This window comes from Odontesthes bonariensis, chromosome 6, assembly GCF_027942865.1.
Source record: "Odontesthes bonariensis isolate fOdoBon6 chromosome 6, fOdoBon6.hap1, whole genome shotgun sequence".
In the NCBI taxonomy this organism is placed as follows: domain Eukaryota; kingdom Metazoa; phylum Chordata; class Actinopteri; order Atheriniformes; family Atherinopsidae; genus Odontesthes; species Odontesthes bonariensis.
Window position 1 is genome coordinate 13,582,142 of NC_134511.1, and position 15,472 is coordinate 13,597,613.

General features: G+C 40.4%; 1 protein-coding gene across 1 annotated transcript in view; it reads right to left on the bottom strand.

The window, feature by feature from the left end:
- The window catches only part of jak2b (Janus kinase 2b), a 33,646-nt gene extending 29,256 nt beyond the window's left edge, over window positions 1-4,390 (bottom strand). Inside the window, exon 1 of the mRNA XM_075467484.1 lies at window positions 3,900-4,390. The gene's annotated coding sequence lies outside the window, so the exon portion shown is untranslated. The remainder of the gene's footprint in view (window positions 1-3,899) is intronic.
- Between the last annotated feature and the right edge of the window lie 11,082 nt (window positions 4,391-15,472).

Genomic DNA, 15,472 nt, shown 5'->3' on the forward strand with positions numbered 1-15,472 from the left:
TATGAGGCTCAGCGTCGCTGAAATCAGTTAACACAAAGGTTTAATCTTGCAGCGAAGAGACAAGTCAGCGCAACATATCACAAAGCTGATACTTCTGCTATTTATGCTTTCTACTACCAAAACATTAGCCACACATGGTTATACTTTCTACTACTGAAGCATTAGCCACATAAGGTCATGAGACATTCCTGTTGTTCCCTTCTATCACTGTCTATGTTAGATGAGTACAGTGTAGTTAATATCATAACATCATGTAAGACTTCTTTGTTCAGTAGATCAAGGTTCATATAGAGGATAGAACATGCAAAGATAGGAGGCATTCTTCAGCACACAGTGTTAAACTAACAAGATAGGCGGCATCTCGTAGCAGTTTCCTTTAATCTTCCAACACCATCAAACATTCTTGCACACACTACTTCTTTTCTGATAGTATATCCTCATGATATTTTTCTAACGCACACACACACATATATATATGTGATGTCATTCTGTTAAGTTTCAAATGTTTTGTTTTTTCCATTTATCATCATCTTGGGGCACCCGTTAGCTCAACTGGTTGATGTGGATTCCCATGTCCAGAGAAGGTCCTCTACACAGCTGGCCCAGGTTTGAGTCCCGGCCTGGGATTTTTGCTACAAATTATCCCCGCCTCTCTCTGACCGCTTTCCTGTCCAGATACTTTCAAAATAAACGCCACTAGTGGCCAAAGAACACCGCCAAATCCTCTTCTTAGGACAGCAGCTATTCAGCCCACTGCTGTTTCCCCAGCCTCCCAAAGTAGAGGCAGGTTATCACCAAGATTTTTTTTAATGCTTAGTCTGAAATGCAAAACATTATTAGAAGCATGAAAAATAAGGGAACGAAAAGACAAACATACATTTTCAGGTGACATGACAAAGAGCAAGTTTTTGTTTCCGAACTAGTAAATGTAAACATTTTTTATGCCCATGCCAATTATTCTGGACAATCAAATGGAAAAACTGCCCGTACTATAACAGACTGAGACCTGAACATTTAAATAAATGATAAAAAAAAAGAAAAAAAAAGAATCAATGTTTTTTTCTGGGTGTTTTTCTTCCACCAATCATCAAATGCACAGGCCACATCATTACTGGGCGCACTTTCATTTTCATATGTAACTAGGGCACCCAGCAACTTCACTTAAGCTGTTTTCACACATGAACACAGGCGATTTTCAGAATAACATGTGGACAATTTGGTCCAGACTTTGTCCATAGCCGCTCCTCACATATGTGTTTCACAGTGTAAAAATGTTCTGCAGTTAGAAATGCAAAAAAAAAAAAAAAAAAGCTTCCATGGCGTCTGTCAGGACAGAGCGCAGAGGAAGCAGACCATGACAAAAAAAAATAAAAAATTTGTATGAAGAGTGACCTCCTATCCGCAAATACTCACACACACTTGGGAGTAAATGCTATGGAGTATTAACTGCTACATTCAACGACTGTCTTACTCACTGACCTTCCAGATATATTATCAGGGAGCTGGCTAGGAATGCTCCACAATAAGTCTAAAGCGAGGGCTGAGGACACTTGGATTGTTACCCCCTCCGAAACATCCCTGAAGAGACGGCAATGTATGTGCGAAGCCATCCTTAGATATAAAACAGGCTATAAAAGTTTACACAACTTCCCAGATGTTGCCACATTGAAATGGACTCATCAAATAATGTGCCTTCATAAGTTTTTCAAAAAACCTTTTTTAGTAGAAAGACAATGTGGTAAGTAGGAAATCTCAAGAATGGGTGTTTGATGGGCTTAGATACACTCCGCACTGTTACATGCACAGTGAACTGAACCCCCATTCTTATACCAGTATGCAAACATTATGGAATAAGCAATCTTTTATATTTTGTAAAAATGTAAAGCACTAATGCGACACAAAACAATTTTGTTTAACCGTTGAACATCCTGGCTTCGTAAAAACATGCCTAAAAATTTATTTACGACATTTTTTGCATACTTTTTTCAGATGAGGTGAAGGAAAAAAACACATGGAATCACCTCGTAATTTGCATTTCTAAAACAAACACCTGCACAAACCCACATTCGCAAATGACGGTGCAGCTCAAAAAGCGTGCATGCATCGCTTAAGGAGGTGTTGCTACCAAACAAGAGAGCCGTCAGTGCAAACAGGGAAAAGGATTACGAAAGGCAGGAAAACAAATTCAACTGGAAATCTGACAAAAGATGTTGGCTGTTTCAGTCAACAAAAGTCTACTACAGAGTCTAAAATAAACATAAAAGGTCGACTAAGCAAGACGGGAAAGCATCAGGAAAGACGTATGCCTTGAAAAACAGAAAATGCACAACGGAACAAAAGGAAAAACAAGCAAGCAAAAACAGGAGACAGTGTTTGTGTTGTTCTGTACGAAGCAAGCGGAAGGAAATGGCATTTAAATCCAAAAGCCACAGACGAACACAAGGTTACAGTGGGCTAAAGAGGAGCTCTCGTGGACTGTGGGTGATAGGATGGAAGTTATTTTCCGTGACGAATCAGAAATCAGAATGGGGCAATGAGATGATGATGGAACTTTTGCTTGGTGAAGGTCAAATGTTTAATGTCAAACATTCAAATGACTGCCTGAAGAAAACAAGCAGTCATTACCTCTACAGCAAAAGCATAAGTAGACTCATTTCATCAGTCGAAAGCAGGTTTGGTGATGCTGAAGTCATTTCTCAGGATGAGAATGAATCCTGCCCAAGAGCTAAGAGTGACATACCAACTCAATGGCATGGCGAGCAAGCAGCCCAACTCAAAATTATCAGTGGTAACTGGTAAAAAAAACAAAACAGGAAAGGTCTACGACGAAGCCCCATCCTGCCACGCACATCTGTCAGAATGTTCGGGTCAACATTTGGTTCGTGACATATCTGTGTTTTTTTTTTTTTCCAAAATAAAAAGGTTGAAGTTCATTCACAATTTCTGAAGCGTTTAGCCATTTCACAGCAGAGACAGCAACATATGAGAATGGAAGCAAGTTTAATAAGGAATTAATCTGTACCGACATACATTTAAACTTTTGTGTTTTTGGCTCTACCCTTACTTTCAAGAAGAACACAATAGAATAGAATAAAAAAACGACTTTATTCATCCCCCAATGGGGGAAGTTAAAAAAAAAAAAAAAAAAAAATTCTATTTAATCATATAAACGACAAACTAAATCTAGAGGTACACAGACTTGCTGACGATAAGGCCGGCGCATAGCAACTGATGACCTGTTACTTGCACTTTTTTTGCAGAACACATTGTTTTAAGCCTGTGGTTTCAAAATACTTGGATTCTTAATACTTACAAGGAGTAGTGTGTAGTCAAGTCACTACTCCAAGCGTGTCATATTCAGAAGTGTACCATTCAATTATAATGGTAATCTGAAATTTTTAAGTTATGACAACATGTCTGTCAGAGGGACCAAATATTGGTTTCATGCTTTATGAACATTGTGACTCTAAAACCTTTATACCTTTAGTAAAGTAGAGTTTTTCATGCTGGACTGGAGTAGTTTTACACTGCAGTACTTTCTAGAGGCTATCCGTTGGGGTATGGAGGGCTTAAAACTCACTCAATGGTTGCTATGTCGAGTAACATGCTCCCAAATCAACGCTAACATTCGGGACAAATATTACAAACTTAGCTGCAGAACAAACTAATCAGGGCCCTGATCTTGGCTGCTATGGCTAGCTATAGCTCCAATAGATGATAACTTAAAGCTAGAGACCTCACACACCCACCAATTTACGTTTAACATTTGACAATGTGCGAATTGAATATGCAAATGTAAATAATTAGGGAACCCCCCCAATTTTATGGCTTATGTACACTTTCAACGGTAAACCGGATAAAAGCTATCAATGACATATTTAATGAGTTTAAATACTTACTCTAGTAGATGAGCCAGGCGTGTGGCTAGATAGCCTTCTGCTAACTTCTAAGGCCAGCGGTGCAGCCAGGACCAAAGACCGTTTCAGCTGCAGCCAGACGCTGCTGCTTGACGTTTTAATGACTGACTCTTAAATAGGCTGACCGGATGAAATGCAATGTATCTACGGTCCTTGTGCAAATATTAACATTTACATGTTTTAGTCGGCCGACTTGCTACATAAGCTACCTCTGGTCAGCCTAGCATTAGCCATCTCACTCCGGAGGAACTTCGACCGTTTATCTTGTCAATCTTCTAACTCAAGCTACTGCTAGCTAAAACTAGGCTTGGCTAGAAACTGGCTCGACAACACGAAATTTGTTTGCAAACGGACATATTCTTAAAGTAAAATACTAGCTATACGCATAATGACAGCCACGTAATTGACATATTGTCAGCTGCTTAAACTCTGACAGAGTGCTACTCTACTGGTGGTTACAACAGGGTAGCCGCAGCTCAGACAGAGTCAATAAACCAGCCTCTCCCACCGTACTCATGCTGCATTTGGGGACTACAGGAAATATCGCCAATTTCCATCTTTATGTTTCCAAGTAACCGAATATCTGTTCGTCTTCATTGATTTGGTTCCTCTTTAAGAAATAAATTAAGAAGGGAGTCAGTTTTGTTTAACTTTTTCACCAGTAGCCCTTTAGAGAAAGTCCATGCTGTATTTCAGTTCACAGAAAAGCATTTCGAGCAGATATGTGCAATGTATCAGCAATAACTTTCCAATTTAGCAGCCATTAAACGTCTCATGTCAAAGATAATAATGGAATCTAATGAGCATCTGACCGATTTTAATACTTGAATGGATCATTTTCCATGTGATAGCTGAAATGATAACAATATGTTAGGAAGTTGAAAGGCTGAGATATATGCAATTTGAGTGAACAAATGAGATTCGTATCTGTTGTGAACAATAAACCTATTGCCAATGTTTTGTTTTGACTCTTGATGCTATTTGGTGCATTACTATTAAATATACAATACCATTTCTACAACAGAACAGCAAAACAGTCCCTTGGTTTGCCAGGAAACCTCAAACCTGCCCTACACGCAACCACCGAAACTGTGGTATACAAGCTGCACGAATTACAACACAGCACTAACACGGAGGAGGGGACAAACACAACATATCTTTATTATAGAATGCAGTCTCATAGCTTTGCAACAATTACTGACTTTTGTGAAACTAAAATAACATTTTGGTCAAGACTAAACCAGAGGTGTATTAGTTCTATAATCTTTATGTTTATCTGCTGTTATATAAGTTGTTTTGTCATCAGCTTCCCACCCCTGGGAATTTGGACCACGAAACAGATTACTTCTTGCATTTTGTAACTATCTATCATGGAAATTTCTTCAAAGAGCAACACATTCAGACATTTCTTTTTTTCAGAAATATATGTGCCTACGTTCAAAAGCCTCCGCATTAAGCAAATGTTTGCGTTTTAGGGGGATTTTTAGGGATTATGTTACAGTTGTTAAAGTTGATTGTGCATGTCTAGGATAATGACATTTGCCACAAAATATTCACAGATTGAATCAGGTCATGCATCACGTGATTAAAGTCTTTAAGTTTGGACAAACCCGCTCATTCAATATCAATGGATAAGAGAAAGAGCTGCAGTGTTCACCATAAAACCTCCTCTTCAGTCCCATGAAACACCATAAGGTTGTAATCGGGAGCCAAATCATTAAATCATTAATGATATAGGCACCTGCTGAATTGATAAAAGTTTGATCTGAAGCCTACAAAGGAAGTTGAGCCCTCTCTATAACATAAAGAGTTACAGAGAGTAGGAGGTGAAAAACAATAAAACAAAGTCTAAAACAAATCATAAACACAATCAGCAGGTGTCATAAATGTGCAACACTGTCAGAATGACAGGGTCATCATCTTGACCCTTCATTTTGACTGAGTGGAGATGGCATGAATCTCTTGATGGACGGGAAATTATTTCAACAAGATTGTTGAACCTGGCTCCAGGTATTTAAAATATGAGCAGTGTTCGTGAATTGACATGGCTTGGCCCCTTCATCACAAAGACGTTTAATAAAGTTTAGGTCAGGGCTCTTGGCACATCAGTGATGTTTTTCATAACCAAGTAGTAAAAGTATTTCATTGTTGACCTAATTTTCTCCTCAAGAACATTTTTTTATTGAAACAAGACGCAGGCCTTCCAAACTTTTTAACTATCGGCACAATTTAGAGTTAACCAGAGGTTTTGCGACCCTCAAAAGGGCTTGCTGAGGAGGCTTGAGGACTTTCCTCTGATCTTTGGTGTCTTTTTTTCACATTAACTGAAAGGGAATGGACACAGAAGATGGACCTAACCAGGAGTGATTGAATTGTGCTCTGAATGCATGATCTTTGAATTAATAAGCCGGTATTTTTGCCCAAAAATCTGATCCCAAACTAAATCTGACTCCTCTTTTACTATATACAATAGTTATCATATCACTATTACACTCCAAAATACAGTCAACAGTGTTTTTTTTTTTTGTTTGTTTTTTTTTGTTTTTTTTTTAATAACAACCTGCAGAGCAAGTGAGAAAGCAATAAGACGTCTAAAGAAACTGATGCATGTCAACTTCACATTTTCTAATGATTTACCATGTTATGATTTAACAAATTGAATAAGAATATAATTAGGGAATGATATCAATTAGGCAAGGTTATAACTAAAATATTAGATTCTAGATCCAATGTGTGGACCAAATGTCATGACAAGCTTTCCAATTGTTCTTGATAGATATCAGTAAAAGCCACAGAAAGTTCCATTTTTGAAACTCTCATTCTCTTGGGCACCACACGTGTTTACAAAGTCTTATCATTGCCACCCGAGAGTTGTTGAGACATTTCAGTCTGGACTGAGCGACGGACCAAAAATGACATAGTAAAATTATGGGGGAAATTTAGCTCGGTGAAACTAAACTCCTTGTTTAGAGGGGTCACAGGCCAACAGAATCTGGATCCACAGCTCTGAAACAGCTTAAAAACAGCAATTAGATGTCTGGCTGGACACGACAGACACAGATCCACACATCTACATGCGTGTACTTTGCAAAAACCCATGGGCGAACACCTGACACGGAAACACAAAAATACACACATGCCTCGATGAATTGGAGAGTCCTGGGGCATTCAGGTGACACACGCACACAGACTCTGATACTGGAAGAGGAGAGTCTTTTCTGCTCTCACATTGTCTGCTGTGGATCGAAAACAGCATCACAGTCGGACTGCCCACGGCTGACAGCAGAGGTGGAGGGAGAAAAAACGAGACAATAAGTAAGAAGGGAGAGAGAGGAAACGAAAGCATTAAGAGGAAGAAGAGCAAGTTGGGGAACTGAGAGAAGAGATGTGGAGAAAACAAGGGTGGGGAGGTGGAATAAAGGGAAGTTGGGACAAGAAGACAAAGAAAAGGAATTAAGATCAGTGGAGAAATCATCTTTCATCTAGAATTTCTTTTGACAATGTTGGAGTTTAACTTCTTGTTCTTCTGTATTTATTGTTAATGTTTTATGCATCCTTGCACGTTCCACATGTCTTTTAAAAAAAGAGGACGTCATTCCATTCAGAAGATAAATGGAATTTCACCATTCTGTAATAAATTATCCACAGTTACTCTTGTTTTCTGACAGAAAGATATTGTGGCATTGTAGCCCAAGCAAAAAGATTCAGTACTGGGAAGCAGTCAGCCAGGCTCTCTGTAAAGGCTTCAGAACTTTCTACCTGGACGTCTGACAGTTCAATTAGTTTGATCCTTGCATAAACCTTGTTCTTGAACCTAAATCCTGTTTCAGAGATAGTATTTCCTCAGCCGAAAGTGAGTTGGGACGTTTTCTTAAAGGCAACAAAAACATAAATCTGTAACTAGTTCATGTGTTTGAACCTTTGTCTAAATCAAATCAAATCAAATTTATTTGTATAGCACATTTCATGTACAAACAGTTCAAAGTGCTTTACATAAAATAAGAGCATTGCAGCAGGGAGTACAAGAAGCATTAAAAATACATAAAAGAATATAAAGAGAAACAAATAAAATCACTTAAATGAATTTAAAAACAGGCAACAGTCTAGATAAGTTAAAAGATATTTCATGCATAGACACATGAGAAAAGAAATGTTTTTAACCTGGATTTAAAAATGTCTACATTTGGTGAAAGTTTAATCTCCACTGGCAGTTTGTTCCACTTGTTTGCAGCATAACAGCTAAATGCTGCTTCTCCATGTTTAGTCTGGACTCTGGACTGGACCAGCTGACCTGAGTCCTTGGATCTAAGAGCTCTGCTGGGTTTATATTCTCTGAACATATCACAGATGTATTTTGGGCCTAAACCGTTCTGGGATTTGTAAACCATCAGCAGGCTTTTAAAATCTATTCTGTGACTGACTGGAAGCCAGAGTAAAGATTTTAAAACTGGTGTGATGTGTTCAGATCTCTTAGTCCGGGTTAAAACTCTAGCAGCAGCGTTCTGGATGAGCTGCAGATGTTTAATGCTCTTTTTGGGAAGTCCAGTTAAAAGAGCGTTACAGTAATCGAGTCTACTGGAGATGAATGCATGGATGAGTTTCTCCTGGTCTTTTTGGGAGAGGAAACCTTTAATTCTGTTGATGTTTCTGAGGTGGTAAAAAGCTGCCTTGGTGACAGCTTTGATGTGGCTGCTGAAAGTCAGATCTGAGTCTATCAACACTTACGAACTTGGTCAGTGATTGTAAGGTCCCGAGTCTCAAGATATTTACCAACACTGACCCTCCTCTCTTTGCTACCAAACAGAATGATCTCAGTTTTGTCTTCATTTAATTGTAGAAAATTCTCTCTCATCCAGGTGTTTACTTCCTCCAGACACTGACACAGTACGTCTGCTGGGCTGCAGTCGTCCGGTGACAGAGACGCATAAAGTTGTGTATCGTCTGCATAACTGTGATAATTGATGTTAAAATTCTGCAATATCTGACCCAAAGGGAGCATATACAAGTTAAACAGAAGAGGTCCAAGAATTGATCCCTGGGCGACTCCACAAGTCATGGCCACTAGCTCAGATTCATAGCTGCCAATTTTAACACAATAACTCCGGCCTTCTAAGTAGGACCTGAACCAGTTAAGGACTGCTCCAGAAAGTCCAACCCAGTTTTCCAGCCTGTGCAACAGGATTCTGTGATCTACAGTATCAAACGCAGCGCTGAGGTCCAACAGAACCAGGACTGAAACATTACCAGAATCAGTATTCAACCTAATGTCGTTTAACACTTTGACCAGAGCTGTTTCAGTGCTGTGATGACGTCTGAAGCCTGATTGAAAGTTATCAAGACTTCCACTTTCATTCAGAAAGTCGTTGAGCTGGTTAAATACAACTTTCTCAATAATCTTGGATATAAAAGAGAGATTAGAGACAGGTCTGTAGTTGTTCATCATAGAGGCATCTAGAGTTCTCTTCTTTAGGAGTGGCTTAATGGCAGCTGTCTTTAGTGACTTGGGAAAAATGCCTGATGCCAGTGAGCTGTTAACTATTCGTAGGAGATCACTTTCTACTGAGGTAAAAACCGTTTTTAAAAAGTCGACTGGTATTATGTCTAGAGTGCAAGTTGCTGATTTCAGATGCCGAACTGTTTCCTCTAGGATTTTTAAATCAACAATATTAAATTGTGACATAACGTCACAGTTAGTTCTAGGTTTTAGACACAGATTAGTTTCCTTGTTTGTCTGTGTTGCGTGAATGTTTTGTCTAATTGTTTTGATTTTTTGGCTAAAAAAGTTGGCAAATTCGTTGCATTTCTCAGTGGAGAGGAGGTCTGGGTTTGACTGTTTAGGAGGATTTGTGAGTTTTTCAACCATAGCAAACAGAGTTTGAGAATTGTTGACATTCTTATTAATCATTTCAGATAAATGCAGCTGTCTGGCCTTGCACAGCTCATTGTTATAACTACGCAGGCTTTCTTTGTACAGCTCATAGTGAATCTGAAGCTTTGTTTTCCTCCATTTACGTTCAGCTTTCCTGCTTTCTCTTTTCAGATTTTTGACCGTAGTGGTGTTTCTCCATGGTGTTTTCTGTTTGATCAAGGTGCTCTTGATTCTTATCGGTGCAACAGCTTCCATTACATTCAAAATTTTCAAGTTAAAATGATCCAGCATTCCTTCAACCGACTCTGCGCTCATTGTTGGTAACATAGCTATGGCCTCCTTAAACTGAGCACTTGTGTTCTCATTAATGTACCTCTTCTTAAAGGAATGATTCGGCGTAAAATGATAATTTGAGCATCACATGGTCATGCCACATAATTTATATGGGTGATGAGCCTTTCTCCGAAAGACCGCGGCATTCCGAAGTTGGCTATTTTGAAATGTTTTGTTAGAAACGCAGCCAATGCAACTGTACGGGGCCAATTTGGAAAATATAAGAAATCGGTTGTTTTTCTGCGATAAACAAGCTCAAAAGCGCTACATACTTCAGCTGTGTCATAACAAAGGCCTCGTCAAGCAAACCGAGGCACAGAGAAGTTCATCGGACCATCGGACCATTCCTTTAACTGAGAAGCTGGTTGTTTGAACATTCTGAGTAATATGTAAATCAAATAAAATACAAAAATGGTCAGACAAGGCCAAATCAATAACCACAACAGAAGAAATATCAACACCTTTAGAAATGACCAGGTCCAGAATGTGACCTCGAAGGTGGGTAGGTTCTGTTACATGTTGCCACAAACCAAACATGTCCAGCACAGAAGAAAATTCTTTGGCATTACCATCCGTCATATTATCTATGTGAATGTTAAAATCCCCGGTCAAGATAAAATGGTTAAAATCAGTCGAAATAACAGACAATAATTCAGAAAAATCATCAATAAAACTTGCACAGTATCCTGGAGATCTGTAAATGATTAAGAACAGGATTTTAGGAACACCCTTTAAAATAAAACTCAGATATTCAAAAGAAGTGAAATCACCAAATGAGATATCTTTACACTGGAATGTATCTTTAAATAAGGCAGCTTCACCACCACCTTTCTTACCATTTCGGCATTTATCCATAAAACTAAAGTTGGGGGGGGGGGGCTGCTTCATTAAGAACAGTAGCACTTGTGCTCTCTGTTAACCATGTTTCTGTCAGAAAAAGAAAATCTAAATTGTGTGAAATTATGAAGTCATTAACTAACAGTGACTTATTGGACAGAGATCTAATATTAAGTAAGAATAGCTTTGTGGAGTTTACACTGGTCTCTGTTGTATTCTGAGTTGTACGTGGTACTGTTAACAGATTAGATAGATTCACCCAGGATGTTGACTGTTTTCGATTCCTTCTTTGACTAACTAAAACAGGAATCCTACTGGGTCCCAGCTTGTTCTCAGAACAGCTGTCAGTAGTTCGGACTACTATAGCAGGGACCCTGAACACATCATGGCATGGTATCTTTGTTTTGAACAGTGCTATCTTTGTTTTGAACTCTGGATGTTGTGCTGCTCCTTGAACATCCTGCACATCCCCTTGTGTCCTGCTCTGCCAGGACAGATGATGTAAGAGGAGGAGGAGGGGGTGCCCTGCGTTTCTCGGTTGATGGTGGTCGCTGGAGTCCTGGCTGGGATAGAGACATCCTTTGGAGACCTTGGGTGATGTGGAGTAAAGGGTCTGGTGAGGGGGGGGGGGCTGGGGGTTGTTTGCCTCGCTGCTGTGTCCTTCAGTCTAATCTGTACAGTCATGTTTGGGTTTGCCGTCCCAACAGCTTGATGTAAATGTGCACCAAGTAATCTGCATCCAGTTCGATTGGGATGCACGCCATCAGGTCTGAAACGCTCCTTACAGTTCCAAAAAATATTAAAGTTATCAATTACTTTAATCCCATGGGCGATGCATGCATTTGACAACCATGTGTTTAGGCCAAGAAGTCTGCTGAAAAGTTCAATTCCTTTACCTACAGTAGGAATGGGGCCTGAAATGGAGACCCGGTGTGCTCCATAGTGACACAGTCTCTCCAACAGCAGAGAAAAATCCTTCTTCAGGATCTCAGAGCCAGTCTTCCTTCTCAGAATATCAAAAGACCCCGTGTGGACAATGATCCTCATGCCATCTGGATGAGTAGACAGAATGGTCGGCAAAATATCTATCAGTTCCCTGACTGATGTATCAGAAAAAGTTATATTTTCCGTCTTTGCCATTCTGACATGCTGTGTTATAGAGTCCCCGATTAGAATGGTGTCTATTCCTTTTTGTGTGGAGGTGTCGATCGCTTCTGTAGTCCTCACCTTGGTTGTGGGATTTGGGCTTCTCCTGATGATCTGGTTAGCCCTTGGCTGAGGTTTGGGGCCATTTCTTTTGTTTGTCTTCATGTTTGGGTTACATTCATCGTCACACACTCTATTTTGAGTCAACGGATCGTATCTATTATGCAATAGAACTTCAGGTGGCGGAGTGAGTACTGGAGGTTTAGGTTTGGTGCTGGATTTACCTCTGCGACGGACAACATGAGACCAGATCCTGGCTGGGGTTGATGATTTGGGTTTGGCACCAACACTGTTCCAGTGGGAGATGTCAGTCGGACCGTCCGGTTTGGAAGCTTCACCAGATATTCCAGTGTCATTTGGACAGATCCAGGGAAGTGTGTCAGCCAGGGCTGCAGTGTGAGATTCCACATCAGCTGTGATCCCGTGTAGAAATATCTGAATTAGTCCTTTGGCACATGAAGGCTCCACAGCCTGCGCAGGAGCTATAATAGAGTCAATAAATTCCTCGTCATTACGAATGTCTTGCAGCGTTTCAATCCTCTTCTCGAGCTGTCCTACCTTCGCAAAGAGTAGCTCACACTGTGTGCAGCTCACTGATACTGCAGGGTTAGGAGACATTGTTCTGTCCGATTCTCTTTGTAAACAGGAGGGCTAATACCGTTTACAAATATACAATTAAAAGAAAAAGAATAAAAGAATAAAATTATATCCAAGACTTGTGGAAAGAAGTAGAATGATTTAAAAGTGAATAAAGCAATAAGCAGCAGGAGGAAGCAGGAGGAAGACACGTCTGCACTCTTCAGAAGCAGACAGAAATAGACAGAAATACAACAAAAATGATTTGGAGTGTCTTCACTGCCCAACTTAATTCTAGTTCAAAATCGGATGCCAGCAACACTCTCAGAAAAAGAAAGGAAAAAAAAAGTTGGGTGCCAGAAAAGTTTATGGAATATACAAGTAACAGCATTCTGGAAAACTGTAGCATGGTAGTGCTTGAATGACACATTCTCATACACTTGCAGCATCTTGGTCAAGAGCTCCTTGCTTCAGCTATAAAAACATGAGGAATGACAGGAACCCAGTCAGTCTTCTGCAGCAGTAAGTGATGCATCTGCTCCTGTAACGGCAGACGGTGATGGGAAAACATACTACATAGTGCTGAGGTGTCAACTATTAACACGGAACATGGAGAGAGGGGAGGGGGTGACAGACACCCTTTTCTAACTTCCTACTACCAATGTGAACCTACGACCTCATTAAAGTCCATGTTAGGGGTTGGAAAACATCATGATTAAGTTTTAGAATACAAAAAGCAAAACAGACATTTTCCACATTGCCACATTTAACACACATGGGAACTACTAAGTTGCCTGCTTGGGAAACCCTGAAAGTCCAAAAGTGACTCTTTGGATGTACCCTCTTTAGTCAACAGCAACACAAAGAGCTCCTGACTAAGTGACAGTGTGTGATGAGTGGATGATAAGATTGCAATATCTGAAGCACTCTTTGTTGAATATTTATGGAACAGCTTTAGTTTTTACCCACATTACAGCTTAGTGTAAGTGTGGTAATTAAGTCCTGAGGAATTTTTCCTACCATCTTTCCACAACCCCATGATGTTTTTCATTGAGGTCAAGGAACAGAGCCTGGGAAAAGACGTTAGAGGAGATAATGTTTTTTTTTGACTATTTGACTGGACCCTAGGAAAGGCACAGGCGTACACCGCAAAAAACTGAAACTCAAGTAAGATGGAATATCTTAAATCATCCCATCATATGACTGTCTGACAAGACATCTCATCTTATGAGGACATTTTTATGTTGCATTATGCACTTTGCTCCTTAATCATGTCCATAAGATGGATGTTTAAAGATTGACTGAGGTTTTTTTGTTCTTACTGTTTTTAGTTCTTCTTCCAACAAGAAAAAACATACTTGTTTCTAGTCTGGCTGCTCCAGCTCCAGTTTTCAGTTTAAAGCAATACTAGAAATCTAGACGCCCCTAGCGGCCGCAAATGGAATTTGCTCCGGGGCTAGTCTAGCCACTTGTGGTCGTTTTGCGAGGTTCCAAATCAAAACTTAATCGAGCCAATCAAATCGTGAGGAGCGGGGTCAGAGGCCGGGCTACCTAGTGACGACAGAGGTGCGACGTTTCAGTGTGTAGTTCCAGAGAGAGGTAAAAAAAAAAAAAAAAAGAGAGGTAAACAATGGCTGCGCCCGGCGAACAGGCTTATATAACAGCTATATTGCCTTCCATTAGCTAGCTCTCTTTAGATTTATAGGGAAACGAAGTAAGCTTACATCTGAGAGCAATCCCCAGTCAATTGCGAGCATGATGTACCGAAGACGGCGGGCCGAACGGCAAAACCGGAAGTGCGTTGCTCACTGCGGCTAGCTTTAGTAGCGACAAATTCGTGGGAACAAAATTGTAAATAGCTGGTATTTTGTCAGATTTTCAACACCTTGGGGGTCTAAATGACTACTTTCTCGCCTGAATATGTTTCAAATGTTGCTAAAGTTATATATTTAAAGAGTTCATAGCTTAAGAGAAATCAGCTTTTCAGGCCATAGACTACAAACCACGTCGCGTTGACTACATAAAACTTCTTCATCGCTCTGATTGGTTGTTGCGCCATCCTATTGCGTGGCGTTAAACTTGACAGACAGCAGTTTATCCCGCCCACACTGCTATCCAGCGTCACTAGACCCCTGTACTAGCCTGATAAACCAGCCTAAATGGATTGGATGTCTAATTTAGTCTGGCTCCGATCAATGGATACAACGGAACATTGTTGATGAGCACAACCCGTTGTCTTTCAAACCGTGTCTGTGCCTATAGGCCAACGCTCTGACCAATCAGCGCAACTGACTGTGACGTAGTAAGCGCGACAGAAAGCTTTGGTGGGAGGGGACTCTTCCAAAACTGATGCCAAGGCTGAATCAAACGAGCGCTGTTCCATTGCCGCCGCCATCTTTCTTGTTGTGCTTTCGCTGTCTATGTTCGCTTCCACTGCCCAACGTCGCACTGCTCTGTCGTCACTCCCTCAAAACCCCGCACCAGAACCCTCTGCCCCGCCCGCGTTGATTCAAAACACATCTCTGCGTTGTGATTGGTTTAGTTGCCATCTGCCAGATTCAGGGCAGTATTTTCAAAATGAAAAGTGGTTCGAGGCCAGACCCAACCGCAGGCAAAACGTTTTGCCGTCCAGCAGTTGGCGCTGGTTTTCCAGGCTACCCCTGTACAGCTTTTTGCTGTACGGGTCTGGCTTGCTAGGCTAATACTATGTAACTTCTCAAAAAGCCCATTATGG